We start from the raw sequence: 18671 nt of genomic DNA on the forward strand, positions 1-18671 counted from the left end.
GACAACTCTGATGGTTGTGCTATGCTTTATTCAAAGTTTTGCTCTAAAGCACTTTGAACTACTACTATTAACAATCTAGTCTCTAAAAGTTATTAATAAATCTGCTATAGATACGCTTGGATATGGTCAAACTACCTACGTATCATTATATTTTCCTCTTCTCATCACATCATTCTTATTCATGCCATTGCTCTTGATGATCGGATGTGTAACTATAGAAGGAAATATAGAGAGTATGCTTTAGTTGAAATGGGCTTGAAGGAGCTTGTTTCATGTGGATTTTCATTTCATGTTTTTAGGCTATTCATTTCATGTTTTTAGGTTACTCTTTATAGAAACACCAACCTGAGCCGCCAATATTGTTTTTGAACTTTCAACCAAATGATCATGGGCTTGTTGAAGCAGTTCTTGTCTTCTAAGAAGCTCCTCTTGTTCGTTCAAAAAAAAAAAAAAAGAAGCTCCTCTTGTTGTCTATTCCCAAGTTCAGCAAATTCTTGCAGAGTACCCTTGTAAACACCGAAAGGAAAAGAAAATATTCATAGGGAGGACCTTGATGGAACTTTTTTGAATTTGATGTTCTTTTTTTTTTTTTTTTACATGTTCTCTTCTAGAGCATGCAACTGAAATTTAGTTAGTGACTGAAGACCCTCAAAAGCCAATGATTGCCCATCTAGAACTTGCTTTTGCTTCTCCAACGAAATCCCTACCATATTACCAATATCATCGGCTCTTTGTTGGAGAGTGTTCATTTTTGAAGACATTGCATTTCCAACTTTATTGATCTCCTCCTCAATTTCAATAGCTTGATTCTTCAAGTTACTTATTTCTTCGCCAACTTTATTGGAAGATTCATGCAGCTTTGCCATTGATTCTTCTAACTTGTCCGTCATCGTTGCTTGTTTTTCTTGTAGTTCTGACTGAGAAGCTGCAATTCCCTTGGATTGCTCATAAACTGCTTCTGTATTCCTTAACACGAGGTTAACTTGAACTTCAACATTCTGCGTCAGTTTCGCCACTTGTTGGGTTTGAACATCAATCGAAGCCAAAGAATCATGTATAAGGTGCGAATTTTGCAACAGACCCTCTACTTTCTCTTCTATGGTCTCTAATTTGTCTTCTGCAAATTGGGCTGAATTTTTTAGTTCATTCACCAATCTCTCTGTTTGATGCTTGAATGCATCAGTCCTTCAATACCATGAAATCAAAATTCTAGTCAGTGACTGTACTAAAACTAATGCACTTGGATATACATAAATTATACGTATATGCTTTACTGTAATTGATGGCAGATGGAGTTGGTTTCAAGATAAAACTCGAGATAGATCTTCCGCGCATCCTCGTCCAATTTTGTGAGGCATTTCAACATGCTAGATTTTGTGTCACAATGAGGTAAAGGAGGCCTGCCAGAGTCTTTCTGGAAGCAATCGCTGAGATGCCAAGCAAGTCTAGATCGCTTCTCTTCACCGGCTAGGATCTCCGAACATCCAGCAAAAAGATTTTGGTAAGCATTTTGCCAACACGAATTTGATGCAACCATCTTTTTTTCTAGCATTCTTAACTAGTTAGATCCCCTTTCAGTTGTTCAGACTTTCCATGGAGAATTCGCCCACTACGTCATTGAAAATTGCTCCATTCTCTGAAGGGTTCTCGGTAAGAGTCTCTTTGGAGGAAGAGAACCAACTCCATAAATGAGAATGAGAGTTCTGTGAAAAAAAGAAAAAAAGAAGCAAGAACAGAGGATAATGGTGATTTTGATGACCCATCTGTGTTTCTTAACTGATTGATTGTCTGTTATCTGAATCTATTTCCAATATGATATCAAACCTGCTTTAAAGGCCAAAATCAACCAATATTAGTAAGTGACAATTGCTTTTAGGAAGTGAGATGATTCTATGTATGATGAACATAACAAATTAGGGCAAAAACATTGTTCCATGGAAAGGAAAAACATCTCTCTCTCTCTCTCTCTCTCTCTCTCTCTCAAGATGTTAGATTAAAGGAATCAGTAATTCTATAGAAGTCTGATTTCACCTCTGGCCATATTGACTCTGGTGCCTATGCATTCAGAGTGAACAACCTTCCACCCTGAGCACAACACACAGCCTAAGTTCATAATACTTGTTAGATAACACTCAAAACAGCAACACTTAAAATAGTACTTAAACTAAACACAAAACACTTGCACCTTTTCAGCAGCTGTTGCTAGCTTAGCCTTTTTCAGCACTCATGGACTTTATTTCCTCCGTTAGCTAAGTAATCTGTTAGTTTAGTTTTTAACTAGAAAGTTTACTACTTATTACTTAACCTAGAGCACCTTAACAAAATATAGAAAGAGCCAGTGGGGATTGGGACAAATCAGTTAAGTTGGGTTCATACACCTTTGCTAGAGAGAGAGAGTTCTACACAATGAAATTATGGATTTTTTTTTGTTTCTGTTTATTTTCTTACATGATCAATAGGTCAATGTTGCTTCACAGCAAAACTCTAACAAAATTTCATATTCTCAACATGAAGCGTTATTACTCTGAACAAAACTTTCACCTTTAACAATGAGAAGTGTATTATTGGAGCCCCAAGAAAAATGGATTACTCAGCATCCCATAACATAAAAAATGGGGAGCGAGAGAGAGAGAGAGAGAGAGAGAGATTTCAGGTGTCGTTAGGGTTCAAAGTCGATTGCTCGCTAGGGTGTTTTGTCAAGGGCTTGATTAACATTGTTATTTGTACCAATGAATGAATTAGCATTTTAAATCAATTCTATTAACTGAGAATGAATGTTTGTTTATATATGGAGTGGGGTCCTTAGAGCTTGCTGTTAATCTTCCCTTAGTTTAATGCAAATACCAGAAGCCCTTTGCTGTTAATCAATTCTTTTTCCCAGAAGAACAAATAAAATTAAAAAAAAAAACCATCCACCAAGTATTTATGAATTTAGTCAAATTGATGGGCTGTTCCATATGTATTTGGATCTTGAAAGCTTAGTTTAATTAAATGGTAGAAATTTATGATGAACAAGCTTTGCTATTGATAGTTGAATTGTTGTTGAATATTTACTTCAAAGTTACAAGCCTTTGAAAAATACCAGTGGATGATGGCTTTGAATTCTCTCTAACACACATGGTTGAAATTTCACTATTCGCTTCCGATGAAGTGAGTTGGAAAGAAGCATGTTAGTGGTGATAATTGATGCATGACAACATAAATACAATGATAATTTGATGGTAACATTCATGGACTATTGGTGAATTCATGTTTCCCAACATGCATATAATGATAGCTTGAGATTTCTATGAACATCCATTAGATATGGAACAAAATGCAGCATGTATTTCTAGTTATAGCAAACTGGATGAACAATTCTGGAAAATCTTGAGAAAAGGCTTTTTAGGTTTTGTGAATTTTCATTATAGTATGCGTTGGTAAATCCCTTTAATTACATGGTGTAGTTTGGCTGGCATCTGATCAATGACACGAATTTTGACAGCTTTACTATTGGCATGGTTTTACTCCTCCAAGGGGTTGATAGGAATCAATACTGTTCTTGGTGTCATTATTTGAGCTGTGCACCTACCTCTTTATGGAAATGCAAACTAGACAGAAGTCTATTGCGAGGTAACTCATTCTGCCAATTTTATTGTCTTTTTTTTGGTGCTTACTTTTCCATTAATTCTCATTCCTTGCCCCTCTCTTTCTCACACGCGCGCGCGCGCCCATACACAATATTCAAATCTAATATACAATGAAACAAAGAGATGTTTGCATCATGTTGTCATGGGCAGTGTTTTTAAAGGCTCAAGGCGCACTAAGGCGCTGAAGGTCTCTCGGGACCTAGGCGCAAGGCGAGGCGCGAGTTTTATTGAAGTAAGGCGCACAGTCTTCGTAAAAAATAGAAAAATTAATATAGACTAATTATTCATAGTACTAAGACAATTTTTTACATACTAGTACTTACTACACAACACAAAAAATAAATAACAGAAAAAAACAATTTCAGTATAATGTTTAAATTAAATAACAATTTTAGTATAATTATTTAATTCATACATACATAAATAAAAAAATGGATACATAAATTAATTAATTATTATGATTATTACATACATAAATAAATAAATAAATTAATTCATACATACATAAATAAAAAAATAATTAATTCATAAATAAAAATTATTATGATTATATGATTATATAATTAATTCAAAAAATAAAAATAATTAATTCATAATTAATTCATAAATTAATTATTATGATTATAACAATTTCAGTATAATGTTTAAATTAAATAACAATTTCAGTATAATGATGAATCAATTTTAGTATAATCATAATGAATGTAATGTATCTATTTTTTTTATTTATGTATGTAATAATCATAATGAATGTAATATAATGTATGTATAATCATAATGAATGTAATGTATGTATGAATTAATTAATTAATTAATTTATGTAATGTATCTAATTTATTTATTTCAGTATAATCTATTTATGTATGAATTAATTAATTAATTTAATTTAATTCATGTATGTCATTTTTTTTTTTTAATAGAGACAGAGTCAAAACAAAGGAAAAAAATAAAAACAAAAAATAGAACAGAGCTAACTAGCAGAATAAGAGGAAGAAAAAAAAAACAAACAGAGCTTCGATTCGACAGAGAAGAGCCCAGTCGGAAGAAGAAGAGGAGCCCAACGAGCGAAGCAGAAGAAGAAAAAAAAAAGAAAAAAAAAACGATCGAGGTTTGAAGAAGAAGGAGTCGAAGGAGGTTCGACAGAGACAGAGGTTCGTAAAGAAGAAGAAGGAGAAGAGGAGGAGGAGTACCTGGTTCGAGAGAGAGAGACGAGCCCAGTCGGAAGGAGTCGAAGGAGCTTCGTCGAAGGAGAACACAGATTAGGGCTTCGATCAGGTTCGATTTGAGTCCTCTTCTCTTTTCAGATGTATTGTATTGCATCTGAGTTGTAATCGTATGTGTTGGAGGCAAGAGCTTCACAATTTTCAGCTGTCAGATATGAATTAAGCACAAACCGAAGAAGCCCGACTAGGCGCGCGACTTGCGCCTCTCTGCGCCTTTTCCAGGCGCACCCAAGGCGCGCGAATGTTATACCTCGCCTCGCCTGGGCCTCCTCAAGTCGCGCCGGCTGCGCCTCGCCTCGCCTGGCGCCTAGGCACGCGCCTAGGCGCGCCTTTGACAACACTGGTCATGGGCACTCTCAAATAAATCTAGTGGGATTACTCTTTCACAACACCTCTTTGTTTTTGATAAACGGTTTCCAAAATTCTTCATTGCAAATTCTTGAATTACATAGTGAAGTCAGAAACTTGATGTGAACTTCTAAATAGTGAAGTCAAATTTCTTCTTGTTGTTTCCTTTTGGTATTAATCTATGCTAGGACAAAGATTATGTTAATTATGTTCATTTTTCAAATTCTTTGGTTTATTCATTAATCTGATTGGATTGGGTGACCATTTTCTTGTCTATTTATTTGTGCAAATTATGAATTGGCATCTATATTTTTGTAATTTACTCCAAGCAAAAGAATTTAGAGAATGAATCTTTTTATTTTTCTCTTGACAATTTCTTTTGAAATAGTTTTATTTTTATTATTTCAAGTTAAACTGCATTAAATTTTCAAGTCACGTGTATATGTTTTTGCAGGTTTTGTTGAGGGAGTAGTTGATATAATCGAGCGGGTGATGTTTGGGAGCCAAACTGAGATTATGTTGCTCTCTTTCTCTCTTTCTTTCTTTCTTTCTTTCTTTCTTTCTTTTTTTTTTTTTTTTGAGGACTTGAATCTTTTAGTACAATATATTTTAAGAATGGTTGATGGATATTTGTTTTTGCATGTATGAAAGTTTATATTTTGTTTGCACATTTATATGTGAATAGGTTAGTATTTCTATTATGAATTTAAATTAATTTGTTAATTTTGTTATTTTTTATTAAAAAAAATTGTTAGGTGCTTGCAATTGATTTTTTTATTGTAGCAAACGTATATGATTTTATTATAAAAATAATTATTTGTGAGAGTAAAAAAATAGTCGCTAAAAGTGTTTTTTTTTTTTTTTTTTGCAACGGCAAAATAGCAGTTGTAAAAAGTAGGTTAGGCAGTCGTAAATAGTTTGCGACTGCTATTTTGCAGTCGCAAAAAGTATTTGCCACCCCCACATTCGCGACCCTCATTTGCCGTCGCATGAGCCGTCGCAAAAAGTCTTTTGCGACTGCTTTTTTATTATTTGCGACGGCTTGTAGCGGTCGCAAAAAGTACTTTTTTTAGTAGTGAATGGACTTGACTCATGGATTTAGATGAAATGAATTGTCATGAAATGAATTAAGATAAAATGGCTTAAGATATGAAACTTGACATATTATGATCTTGTGACAATACGAATGATTTTATCACAGGCATTGTATATATATATATCATACTTATATTTTTGTTAAAATTCATATATTGTGCCAGATTGTTTCTACTGGGTTTTGGCTCATCTTTCTTGAGAAATTTTTTTTTCAGGTGCTGGTGATATGCCTCTGCCAAGGACTTAGCTTGGGAGGACTGTGGGGTTGAAGGTTTAATTTTTGTTTATTTTGTATTTATTGTTTTTAAGCCTAGGCTTTATTTGTATTGAGCTTATGACTCATTTTGTTATAACCAAGCACGGTCTTGGAAAGATGTCAGCCATTAGGGTATATGAATATCTGTTTAGTTTTCATTTCTTATTATTTCTTGTAACACATGCTGTAGATTCAGGATGAACGATTTATGAATGTATATCGCATGTGTCACCTTTTGTAGATTAACTCTGATTAATGAAAACTTCTCATTTTATTTATATCACATTGTACTAGTATTTGAAGTTGGTTTATTGTAATTATTTTGGGGGTGTTACAGATACAAAATAAAAAATAAAAAATAAAATTAATTTGATCAATGCGATGCACATAATTAAGCACATTCTATCTTATTTATTTGTATGTATGTCAAGATAATTTTTTTTTTCAAATATCATAATAATTAAATTAAAATATCAACTATATAAAATAAATTTGACAATAACAAAACTAAGGAAAAATTAGTGAAACATCCCTTTCTAACTTTGTGTAGTAGGAGAGCTCCAAAATGTTTTTTTTATTAGCTAAGGTTCTTCGATGAAATTTCTCTGTAATCATACTAAAGAAATTTCAAAATTTCTTTGTTAGCATATTAGAGAAATTTCTCAGTGAAAATTAAAATTTCTCTATGAAAATTGAAATTTCTTTGTGTCGGCGCCGAAATTTCTCTAAATCGTGCCAAATTTCTTTGAGTCGAATTTTCTCTATGAAAATGTTGAAGTACCCTAACTACTATGAAATATTGTATGTCCTTTATATTATAGACTCTTAATATCAGGACCTTAAAAAAAATTCACCCAAAACTAAATATACGATGAAAAATATATATATAAATATGTGTTTCTCAAATAGAGTCTATATAAAATTATTTATTATAATTGAAATTGAGTTTGTGTAGAGTTTGATATGTAAATTGAAAAGCGATGTTGATAGGAAAGGGAAAAATACTACTTATATATATATATATATATATATATGAAAAACAAATATTTCTCAAATATAATCCATATAAAATTGGTTATTATATTGAAATTGAATTTGTGTAGAATTTTATATGTAAATGGAAAAAAAGTATGCTGATGTGGATTTTTTAGAAAAAAAAAATAAGGCTTTAGAATGTGCCACATAAGAAAAGGAAAAATACTACTTATATATATATATATATATGTATGATGTATATATGTAATGGGTAATTCTATTGGCACACCACTCATTTTCTCAGTATCCACCATTTTTCAATTTTTTTTAATTGCCATTTTGTCCCACAACAAAATTACCAAAGAGGACTTGAATACACTAGTCAATACATCTACCAACTCACAACTCCTCTTTGTCACCTCTTCCAGCTACCTTTCTTATTCTCCTTTGCAACCTCCAACCCGCCGCAGGGAAAGTAAGAGAGAGAGAGAGAGAGAGAGAGAGAGAGAGAGAGAGAGAGAGATTGCAAGGCAGGGCAGTGCTACTGCAACCTGACGACAACGACCCATCTTCACAAATTTATAGTGCTACCACAGAGATCGAAAATTGCGATCGCGATCATGAGAGAAAAGCAACAGTAATAACTGACGAGGACAATGGTTGTGGCAATGGTGACAGCAATGGTAGCTAAGGTTTGTGGTTGGGGAAAATGAGGGTTTTGTATTAATTGATAGGCAATGGAGGGGCGGTGAAAGCTGCCAAAGAAGAAGAAGGAGGATGACGAGACTAGAGAAGGGAACGACGACAATAGGGGTGGCAGCCGTTGGTGGTGGAAGATCGGAGGATGGAAGAGCTGGGTAACGGGGTGGACGGCAGTGGCAGTGGAGGTAGTTAGGGTTAGGATTTGGTAGGGGAGATAATGGTAATTTGGTATTATTTGAAAATTAGTGGGGTGTGTTGAGACAAAATCAAGATATTCATATTGTGTGAGGTGTGAACTAAGTAAATAGTGTGTACTAAGGCAGTCAGTGGTGTGTATATAGAATCTCCCATATGTAATACCAGTAGATGATAACGAAAAGGGTGAATTACAAATACACCCTTAAAATATGGATTGCCTATATGATTTAGTAGAAAATTACAAATGTTCTTTTGTTAAAATTATGAGAAATTTATTAGAAAATTATCTTTTAAATATTTGTATCTCAATTAGTCCATAAAATATTTTTGTATTCCAATAATTCTTATTAGTTTGGACATTTGATCTATCCAATTCTAATTTTCCTATTTTAAGGTATTTTGTGGACAATTTTACCCTTACAAATATTTTTTGAACCCTTAGCAACTTGGTAACGTGAATATTCACATTAAATAAATTTCACAATATGAAAATTCATGTTGACAATGTAAATGTTCATATTATGGAATATTCACACTATTATATATTTACACTGTTAATTTGAACATTAATATGCACTTCACTTTATTATTATTATAGATATTTTGGTAACTATGTTGCTTATAGGACTTATTGAAATATAAGAAAATAATTTGGACTAAATAGAATATAAGTAGGTGAAGAGAGATTTATAAATAAATATCAATTTCTTTAGTTAATAGAATTAATTGAAAAATTAAAATTTCTAACTGTTCTCATATATAATAATAATTTTTTTTGAATTATTAGTTGAAATAAATTTCTGATATCATTACAAACTGTTAATAGAATTGATAATTTATTAATAAAATGGAACATTTGTTATGAATTATAAATTTCAAGACCACAGGGGCAATTCGTATTTCAAGAAAATCTTAGGGTAAGGATGTACAAAAAACTCGATGAAATCGATAAACCGATCCAATATGATCTAAATCGCCGATTTGGTCTATTTTAATTAGTTTCGATTCTAGTTTTAAAAATGGTAAAATCATTCAAATCGGTTCGGTCTGCGGTTCCAAGGCTTTGGTTACGGTTTCGAACCAGACCAAACCGTGGCATATTTGTTTGTTTGTTTTTTTTTTTTAATTTTTATATGTAAAAATTAAAATATAAATAAAAATGTCTTATAAGATTTGAACACTAATCTTTATTTTGAAATTGATAAACTCTAACCAATTTAACAAAATTAATTATCGCTAATTTGTTTACTAATATAAAAAATTTAGAACTGGAAAATCGAACCGAATCAAACCGACTTTTATGGTTCGATTCTAGTTCGAATACACAGTTTAACAGTTCAGTTATGATTTTAATTTTTGTGAAATTGATTCCTGATTTACTTTGAAACTAGACTAATCCAATCCGTGTATACCCATACTTTAGGAAGTGTATTCATAATTTACCCTAACAAAAAAGTATGTAAGTTATGATATTTATGGGATTGATTGCTACAAATGTTAGACTTTAAAATTTTCATAATAAGTAAAATGATACAGAGTGTGCATTATATGCATGTTATGATATTTGGGAGGTTAATTGCTACAAATATTATAACGCAATCTGATGTGAGTTATAGACCGAGTTATAAACACATAAGGTATAACGATTTTTTTTTTTTTAATCATAGCCCGCGGTTGGTAAGTGTGCTTTTTTGACTTTTTTGTTAAATTAGGTACAAAAAGATAAAATAAATTAAAAAGTTAATAAGATAAAATGTTACATTCAAACTCTAATCATTTTATTTTTTCTTTTACGAAAGTCAAAAAAACTAAAAAGTCAACCCAAACAAACATTTTAGCCTTAGGCAAAAATAGTCAAAAAATTAAAAAGCTAAAAAATCAACCCACTTCCCAAATGAAGCCATAATAAAAATAATGCCATGACTAATTTCATATAAATAATAATTAACACCATAATATATATAATCAAATCATAATGAAGTCATAACTAATCGCATGGCAGATCATAATTAAGAGTTATTTTGAATATAACTTATAAACTAATTTTTTTTTTTACTTATCATATAATGAGGTATAGAAAAATAAAAAAATGATATGACTCATAGAATTCAATAAACTAATCTATCTATCTATCTATATCTATATATTATAGGGGCATTTACATATAAGTCCCATTTTGTGAACTTATAATCCATGAAGTCTTAAATAAAATTATTTGTTCCTTCAAGTCTCATTAATTTTTAATAGACTAATTTAGCCCTCCAAGACCACCTCCATAGCTGCCAAACATCCACTACTGTACTTCATTCCCTCTCTCTTACTCTTACTCTCTCTCTCTCTCTTAGCCGAGAACACTTCGGTTCTACGAACTATATTGCCTGAAACTCGACATCTCGACATCTCGAACCAGATCTAGAAATGAATCAGACTTTGAAGGAACAAGATCTAAGATCGAGCACTTGGAGTGCACTGAGTCTCTGATCAAACCAGTCCGGTATAGACCCAGGAAGTGAAAAACCAGATGAGTTAAACTTAGCTAGAAGAGTAAAATTGGCCAATGAATCGACCCAAACCGGGGATTTCAACTGTCGGCACTTGTCCGCCTCAACTCGGACACAGTGATTCCGACAACTCGACCAGTCCGGCACTCGACCCCTCTCCAGCGAAAGCATGGGTCGGTCTTTTTTGGCCAATCTTTAGCCCTAATCCCTAAACTCTACCGGAGATCGAGCAACGCCGAAAACTCCGAGTAGGAACTCAGACGCACCACCTGCTGAGTTAAGATCGAGATAATGAGTAAGAGTAACAAAGCTACCTTGAGTTGAACTCGGTGAGCTTCCATGACTACGAATGGTCTATGGAGCTTCGTCTTTTCATCTTGGGTCATTCTCAGGCGTAAGGATCCTCTAGAGTTAAGCCTCTAGAGTGATCTCCTAAAGTTCTTAATCCGATGGCTGAGAATAAAACTCACCAAAACGACGTCGTTTTGGTGAGTATTTGAAAAAAAAAAAAAATTCAATCCTCTCTCACTCTCAACAAACCTCTCTCTCCTCCAGATCATCCAGATCATCAATGGCGAGACCATCCCCGAAACCTTCTCTGATCACCCAAATGAAATTACAGTCCGAAGCTTCGAGTCCTAATGCAATCTCGACGAGTTGTGACTCGGGAAAAACACAGAGACCACCAAAGCAAACGTAGATCACTGAGTTGGGTTCTTTCGAGTCAAGCCATGTCAGACACTGGTCCATGTCAATTGAAGCTTTGTTTCCTCTCTCCGCCATATCCAAAACCTTGTCGTTACAGAGCGAGACCGCCATATCCAAAATTCTCAACTCCTTTGCCTCCTTAATCTGCTCATCACTCAACACATCCCTCACCCTCTTCTTCAAATTCCGGTAATAAGTAGGCGGCGACGATGGCATAAACTCGAACCCACCGACCCCACTTCGCCGCCTCATCTCCTTCAAAGTCCTGAATATATCTTCACTCACCAAAGCCAAATGCTGCAACCCAGCCCCTTCATTGTGCTCCAAATAGGTCTGTATCTGACTCTTCCTCTTCGTTCTCAATCTGAAATTTTTTTTTTATTTTTTATTTCAAAATACTCACCAAAACGACGTCGTTTTGGTGAGTTTTATTCTCAGCCGTCAGATTAAAAACTTTAAGAGATCACTCTAGATACTTAACTCTAGAGAATCCTTACGCCATTCTCAGTATTGCCTTTGTTCATGTCAGTGTACTCCATTACTCCAAAAAAAAAAAAAAAAAACGCTTGTGGGTTTTTGAATTTTTTTTTTTTGAATACAAGAATGCAATGTATTTCTCTGTGGGTAGTACTAATCACACCTCAATCAATCACGAGCTTTGATTCTTCATTTGGTGTGCGCTTTAAATGAACACACAAAAGAATTTAGGGAAGAAAGAGAGAGAATATTATAAATATATGTAAACTTCTTCATTTTAATTCTGATTTGTCGGCTTCCAATTAATCATGAAAGAAATTGAGAAATTTCTCAAAACTGATAATATTCTCAATTAATACTAGAAGCACCGCACCAAAAGCACCAAAAAAAATTGAGAGACTTCTCAAAACTGATAATATTTTCAGTTCATACTAGGAAAAAAATTGAGAAATTTCTTAATTTTGATAATTATATACTGAAATCATTCTCTGTTTTAAAAATTGAGAACATTCTCAGTTTTGGGATTAAAAGGCAAAACGTCTTTTTACCTATAAATGGGACTTATTGGTTTAAAAACTTTTTGACAGGACCTAAGCTACCACCAAATATGTAGACAGGACTTTTTGCTAATTAATCCTATATTATATATGGAAAAAGGAATTTCTAACACATAAACTTTGTGGGAACTCCAATAGCCCAATCTTCATTTTCTAATTTTTTGATTTGAAAAAAAACCTCAGTATTTATTGATTTCTTCCAACTTACAAACATTTTTGACTTCTCCCATACCTGCTTTCTCACCATTTTCAACTTCTCCCATACACTATGGTTAGTGATGGGATTATTAAATTATTTTTATAAAAAAATCTAAAAAAAATAATTTGTATATTAAAAAATATCTAAAACAAATATAAATTCTTATTAAAAAATAATAGATTGCAATTGCGAAAAAAAGAGAAAAAAATTAGACCGTAAAAAATAATTTGTATATTAAAAAATATCTAAAACAAATATAAATTCTTATTAAAAAAATAACAGGTTGCAATTGCAAAAAAAAAAAAGAAAAAAAAAAAGAGAGAAAAAATTGCACGGTACATTTCATTAAAATCTTAAAAAAAATGTATATTAAAAATATATCTAAAACAAATATAAATTTTTATTAAAAAATAACAGGTTGCAATTGCGAAAAGAAAGAGAAAAAAATTACATTGTATATTTCATTAATAATGCTAAAAAAATGTGTTAAGTATTTGTGTAAAGATTTGACATGTGTCCACTCTCAAATTATCAAGTGAATATAGATAAAATCAAAAAAATCATCTTTAATGGCTAACAAATATTACAAACTTGACCATTGAAGTCTTATAACTATTAATTAATAGAATTCAGTAATTGAAAGGTCTCAAACCACATCTCTTTGTCTTCTCAAATGTTTCATTTTTTTGGTTCATACATTCATTCTAATATTGATAGAGAATTGGACTTGTGGAACAGTGAAAGATATTAAAATTATATATTAAGTTATGTAATTGTTGTGATAAAAATAAATGTTGTCTTCCTCTTCTATGGCGATTTATCTAGTTATACCTTTAATTGAAACGTCAGGTGTGCTTCTATATCATCATTGAACATTGCTTTTATTTTTTTTAGATATGTTGTCTCACAATTGCTTGTGTTATGAAATTTATTACATCTGTATTTGCTAAAACTATTAGATAGACCTAATGTAAGAAATGCAAACTATTTCAATGTCATTCTCAGGTTTAAAAATACAAAAAATATACACAAAAAGTATATAGACAAGATTTTACAAAATTTATTTGTGAGTCTTACTTCTTCAAAAAAAATCTTATAATTCATTTATTTTTTGTATTATATTTTGTATTTGGTTTTTGTACTTTTATTTTATATATATATATATATATATAGTTTTCTTTGTTTTCTTCAAAAGTTTATTTTTAAAAATTAATAAATAAATAAATAAATCATTTTTTATTTCAAACAATTTCATTTTTGTTTTTATTTTTTATTTTTTCTTAAAGTAATTTTAGTTTTGGGCAATTACTTACTCTCTTTTTTTTTCTTCTATATATTGTAATTTTGTACATTTTAAATATATGATATTTTCACTAATACACTCAGAGATACACTATGAAATAAGTATTATGCGAAAATTAAATAAGAAGAAGAAAAATAAATAAAATAGTACAATGAATGTAGAGCAAAGATCAAAAATAAAAACTCACAAAACAAACAAGCAAACAAACAAGCACGTAGAATAGAATGTTAAACAATAGATATTTGAAAATTTACAAAAAAAAAATTTATAACTTTCTTTTTTACCAAGAAAATTCTATTTGGAACTAATTAAATAAAATGCTTTTAAAATATTTTTTTATTTGAAATTAAAACTATAGTAAATTTATGTAAGCATAATTGCTAACCACATTTTTTATTTAACGTATAATATTTATGTTGACTACCTTTTTCAAGTTTATTTTTTAAGTATTTATGTAGAAGTAAAAAAATGTTATTAGGAATAAATTTTTTTCTTAATTTTGTTATAAATTTTGTCCGTCTATTATTTTTAAATTTTGAATAAAAGAAAATATAAAATAATTAGTTAAAGATATACTATATTTGTTATATTTATTTTTCTGTGTATAAAAAACAAAAAATTAAAAATCACAACTCATATATATATAAATAAATATAAATATAATTCGTGTATAATACTGATTCAACATTAATAAATAACTTATTTATGATGTTATCAAATGATTTTAAATAACACAAAACTCGAGACTAGGGACTCATGATAGAATTTCCCTAAGGCCCCGTTTGTTTTGGGAGATAGAATGGAGGAGATTGATAGTGAGGGGATTAATAGTGAGGGGATTGATAGTGAGGGGATTAATATTGAGGAATTCTTAAATTATTTTTATATAAAATAATAAAACAAATAAAAAAATAAACATTATATTTAAAAAAAATTCCCAATATATAAAAAATAAAAAAATAAAAAAAATTTTAATCTCCTCACTATTTTTCTAATACCATCTCTACCTCCTCCTTACCAATTCCCCTTCCTCTTCCTTACTAATATCAAGGGATTACTAATCTCCTCCCTATCTCTCAAAACAAACACCCCATTAGGCCCCGTTTGTTTGGGGTTATGGGGAGGGAATTAGGTTTGATAGTGAGGAGGGAATTGAGAATAGGGTGTTTGTTTTGAGAGATAGGGAGGGGATTAGTAATCCCTTGATACTAGTAAGGAGAAGGAAGGGGAATTGGTAAGGAGGAGGTAGAGATGGTATTAGAAAAATAGTGAGGGGATTAGAAATTTTTTTATTTTTAATATATTGGGAATTTTTTTTTAAATATAATGTTTATTTTTTTATATTTTTTATTTGTTTTATTATTTTATATAAAAATAATTTAACAATTCCTCAATATTAATCCCCTCACTATCAATCCCCTAGGCCCCGTTTGTTTGGGGTTATGGGAAGGGGATTAGGTTTGATAGTGAGGAGGGGATTGAGAAAAAAATAATCGTCAAGAAAAAAAAATAAAAAAGCTAGGTGTGGGGGCTGCTGCTGCCACTGCTGTTGCTTCTCTATCGCCACCCCCTTTTTTAAGTGGAAATTTGTTGCCACTTGAGGTGACAGCTGCCTTCCTATTTTTATTATTATTATTGTAGAAATGACTCATATTTTTAATCAGTTCCGATTGAGAGCCCAAATCGAGCTCCCCCGAATGCCCCGAAATGACGAAACGACGTCGTTTCGTCGTTTTAAATTTTTTTTTTTTTCAATCAGAAAATCAGAAGAAGCAGAAAGAAAGAAGAAGAGAAGAAGAAAAAAGAAGAAAGAGAGGGGAGGCAGAGGCGGGGGGAGGAGGGGAGGGGGCCAACAAACTAGGGCTGGAGGTGAAGGCGGGGCGGAGGCAGAGGCAGAGGCAGGGGGTGGAGGCGGAGCTGCGGCAGGGGGTGGAGGCGACGCTGCTGTGAGGTGACGCCAAGCGACGGCGGGCGACGATCGGCGACGATCCTCCTTCCCCCCTCTCTCTCTCTCTCTCCCTCTCCTCTCTCTTCTCTCTTTCTCCCTCTCTCTCTCTTTCTCTCTGATTCGGGGCATTCGGGGGGGGCTCATTCGGGGCAAAAAACATTTCTCTTTTTTAATTTGGGAGATTTAAATAGAGTTTCAAAAATATCCAAGATTTTAAAAATTTTATTAAATATCTATATATAGGATCCACATTATGTGAATTTCATGCTTATGTGAGACCTTTAATAAAAATTTTAATAGAATTTTTGAGATTTCTAATATTACTCATAAAGCTCTAATGACTTAATAATAAAAATAAATATAAATATCACACCATTGTGAGCCCACACACCATTAGAGTTCTTTCTCTAACGCTCTACTTTTAGGAGTCCGGATCATCTGCCGTGGTCTCCTGCAATACGTCCTGCAGTGATTTCAAAACGACGTCGTTTTGTATTTTTTTTATTTTTTTATTTTGTTTGGGGCTCCTGTTCTCCTTTCCCTCTCTTTTCCTTGCTCTCTCATCTCATCCATCAGAACCCTAACCCGACTGAACCAGAACAGAGGAGAGGAGAGAGATGAAGCTGAAGGAGTGAAGTCGGTAAGACAAAACAGCGGCGGCGAGGCGAGGCGAGGCGAGGCGAGGTTTGGTTTCCTGTTGTTGTAAATGGGTTTGGTTTAAGTGGGTTTGATTTCTTAAGTTTTGCGGGGTTGAGATCTACCACACTGCAATCTTGACAAGCTTGAAGATGAACCGGAAAAATCTATGGTTCCAAAATTTGGGACCATGAAATTGCCCAAATTTCTATATCTATGGTGTGTCTTTAAATTCTCTTTTTTTGAATCACCTCATAAATAAACTTGGTCATTTGCTTTGAAATTCTACGTTAATGGGTTTCCAGAACCACTGAGGATGAACAACCAGATTGAAGAGAGAACCAACTAACAGGAGAGGGACATGAATAATTGTAATGACTTGATGGATCTTCATCATATTTACCATAGATTATGCCATTCGTTGGATTACAAAACCATGAACATGATGAACATTGCTTTGTGGGTGATGAAGATTGAGTTGCATGAGGGATCTCACCCAACTACATTTCAAGCTCCTCGCTTCGCCGCCATAGAATCGCCGTCGTCCTCAACTTGTCTCTGTTCACTTTCTCTCGTTTCATTATTTAGGGTTCTCAACAAATGAGAGAGAAAAGAAAAGAGGGAAAGACCAAATTTTTTTTTAAAAAAAAACTTACAAAACGACGTCGTTTTGTAACCACCGCAAGAAACATTGCAGGAGACCACGACAAATGATCTGAACTCCTACTTTTAGAGCTCATAATCTTTTTTCTTTTTATGTTGACGAAACGTTTATATCGTGAGTGTTTTGGAAGTTGGTTATTTTTGTAGATTATTTTAGTTTTTGGTTATTTTAGTATGTTAAAATTTTTTTGTTTGGAAAGATGATTAAATTTTTTTGTAATTAGATATGATATTCGTGAGAGAAAAAGTGAAATGATTATAATGTGACATTTTATCTTATTAATTATTTTAATATATTTTATTTTATTTTAAATTTTAACCAAAAAATAACCCAAAACCCACCTGCCAAACATGGCCACCATATAATTATATTATTATGAATGATCGAGTGATTTTTTTATTATTAAAATTTATTTTATTTTTAAAATAAGAAAAATGTTAATATTAAAAAATATATTGAAATGTATAAAAATATTTTGAGATATATAAAAATTATATTAAAATTATAAATATTTTGAATTATTTTGACAAGTAAATTAAAAGTTAATTTTTTATTTATTTTAAAAAAACGTATAAAAATTAAGGAAGTAATGTAATTCAAAAGAAATTAAAAACTAAAAAACAGCTTTTTAACCTCCTTGGCAAAACATGCCTTTATCTTTCATATTGATTGCTAGCAAAATCCTTAAAATAATACTTTTTAAGGGTGAATTATACGGATTTCTCTTAAAGTTTAAAAAAATACAATAAGTTTTATAATTTTAATATAATTATATTATACTTTTAAGTTATTTAACACTTAAATCAATTTTTATCAATAATTTGTTAATTATACAAATAAAAAAATGATAATGTCATTCTTTTTACATAAAAATATATATTTTACTTTGTTTATCTTGTATTTTTACATCATCTGTATTAATTTCGATCCATTTAATCTTAAAGGATGTCAGTGTAAATATATTAAAATTGTAAGGCCTATTGTATTTTATATAAAATCTTAAGTGTGATTTATCCTAAATTTAAATAAGATGCAAAATTCTATTGTAAAATTTATATTATTTTATGTTTATGATTTTGTTAATGTATAATCTTATGGTAGGGTGGCTATCAGTCCGATGGCCCACTCAACTCACCTAATCTAATTCGATATTTTTAGGGCTTGAGAAAAATATTTAATTCATAGAGCTAAGTTAGACAAATTTTTTAAACCTATTTAATTTTCGGGTTGGACTTGGGATGAAGAGTTTAGC

General features: G+C 31.7%; 1 pseudogene; it reads right to left on the reverse strand.

Moving 5' to 3' along the window:
* Positions 1–227: 227 nt before the first annotated feature.
* Positions 228–1834, reverse strand: LOC114303597 (protein GAMETE EXPRESSED 1-like; annotated as a pseudogene).
* Between the last annotated feature and the right edge of the window lie 16837 nt (positions 1835–18671).

This window comes from Camellia sinensis, chromosome 9 (genome assembly GCF_055761805.1).
Source record: "Camellia sinensis isolate YWXY chromosome 9, ASM5576180v1, whole genome shotgun sequence".
NCBI classification, from domain to species: domain Eukaryota; kingdom Viridiplantae; phylum Streptophyta; class Magnoliopsida; order Ericales; family Theaceae; genus Camellia; species Camellia sinensis.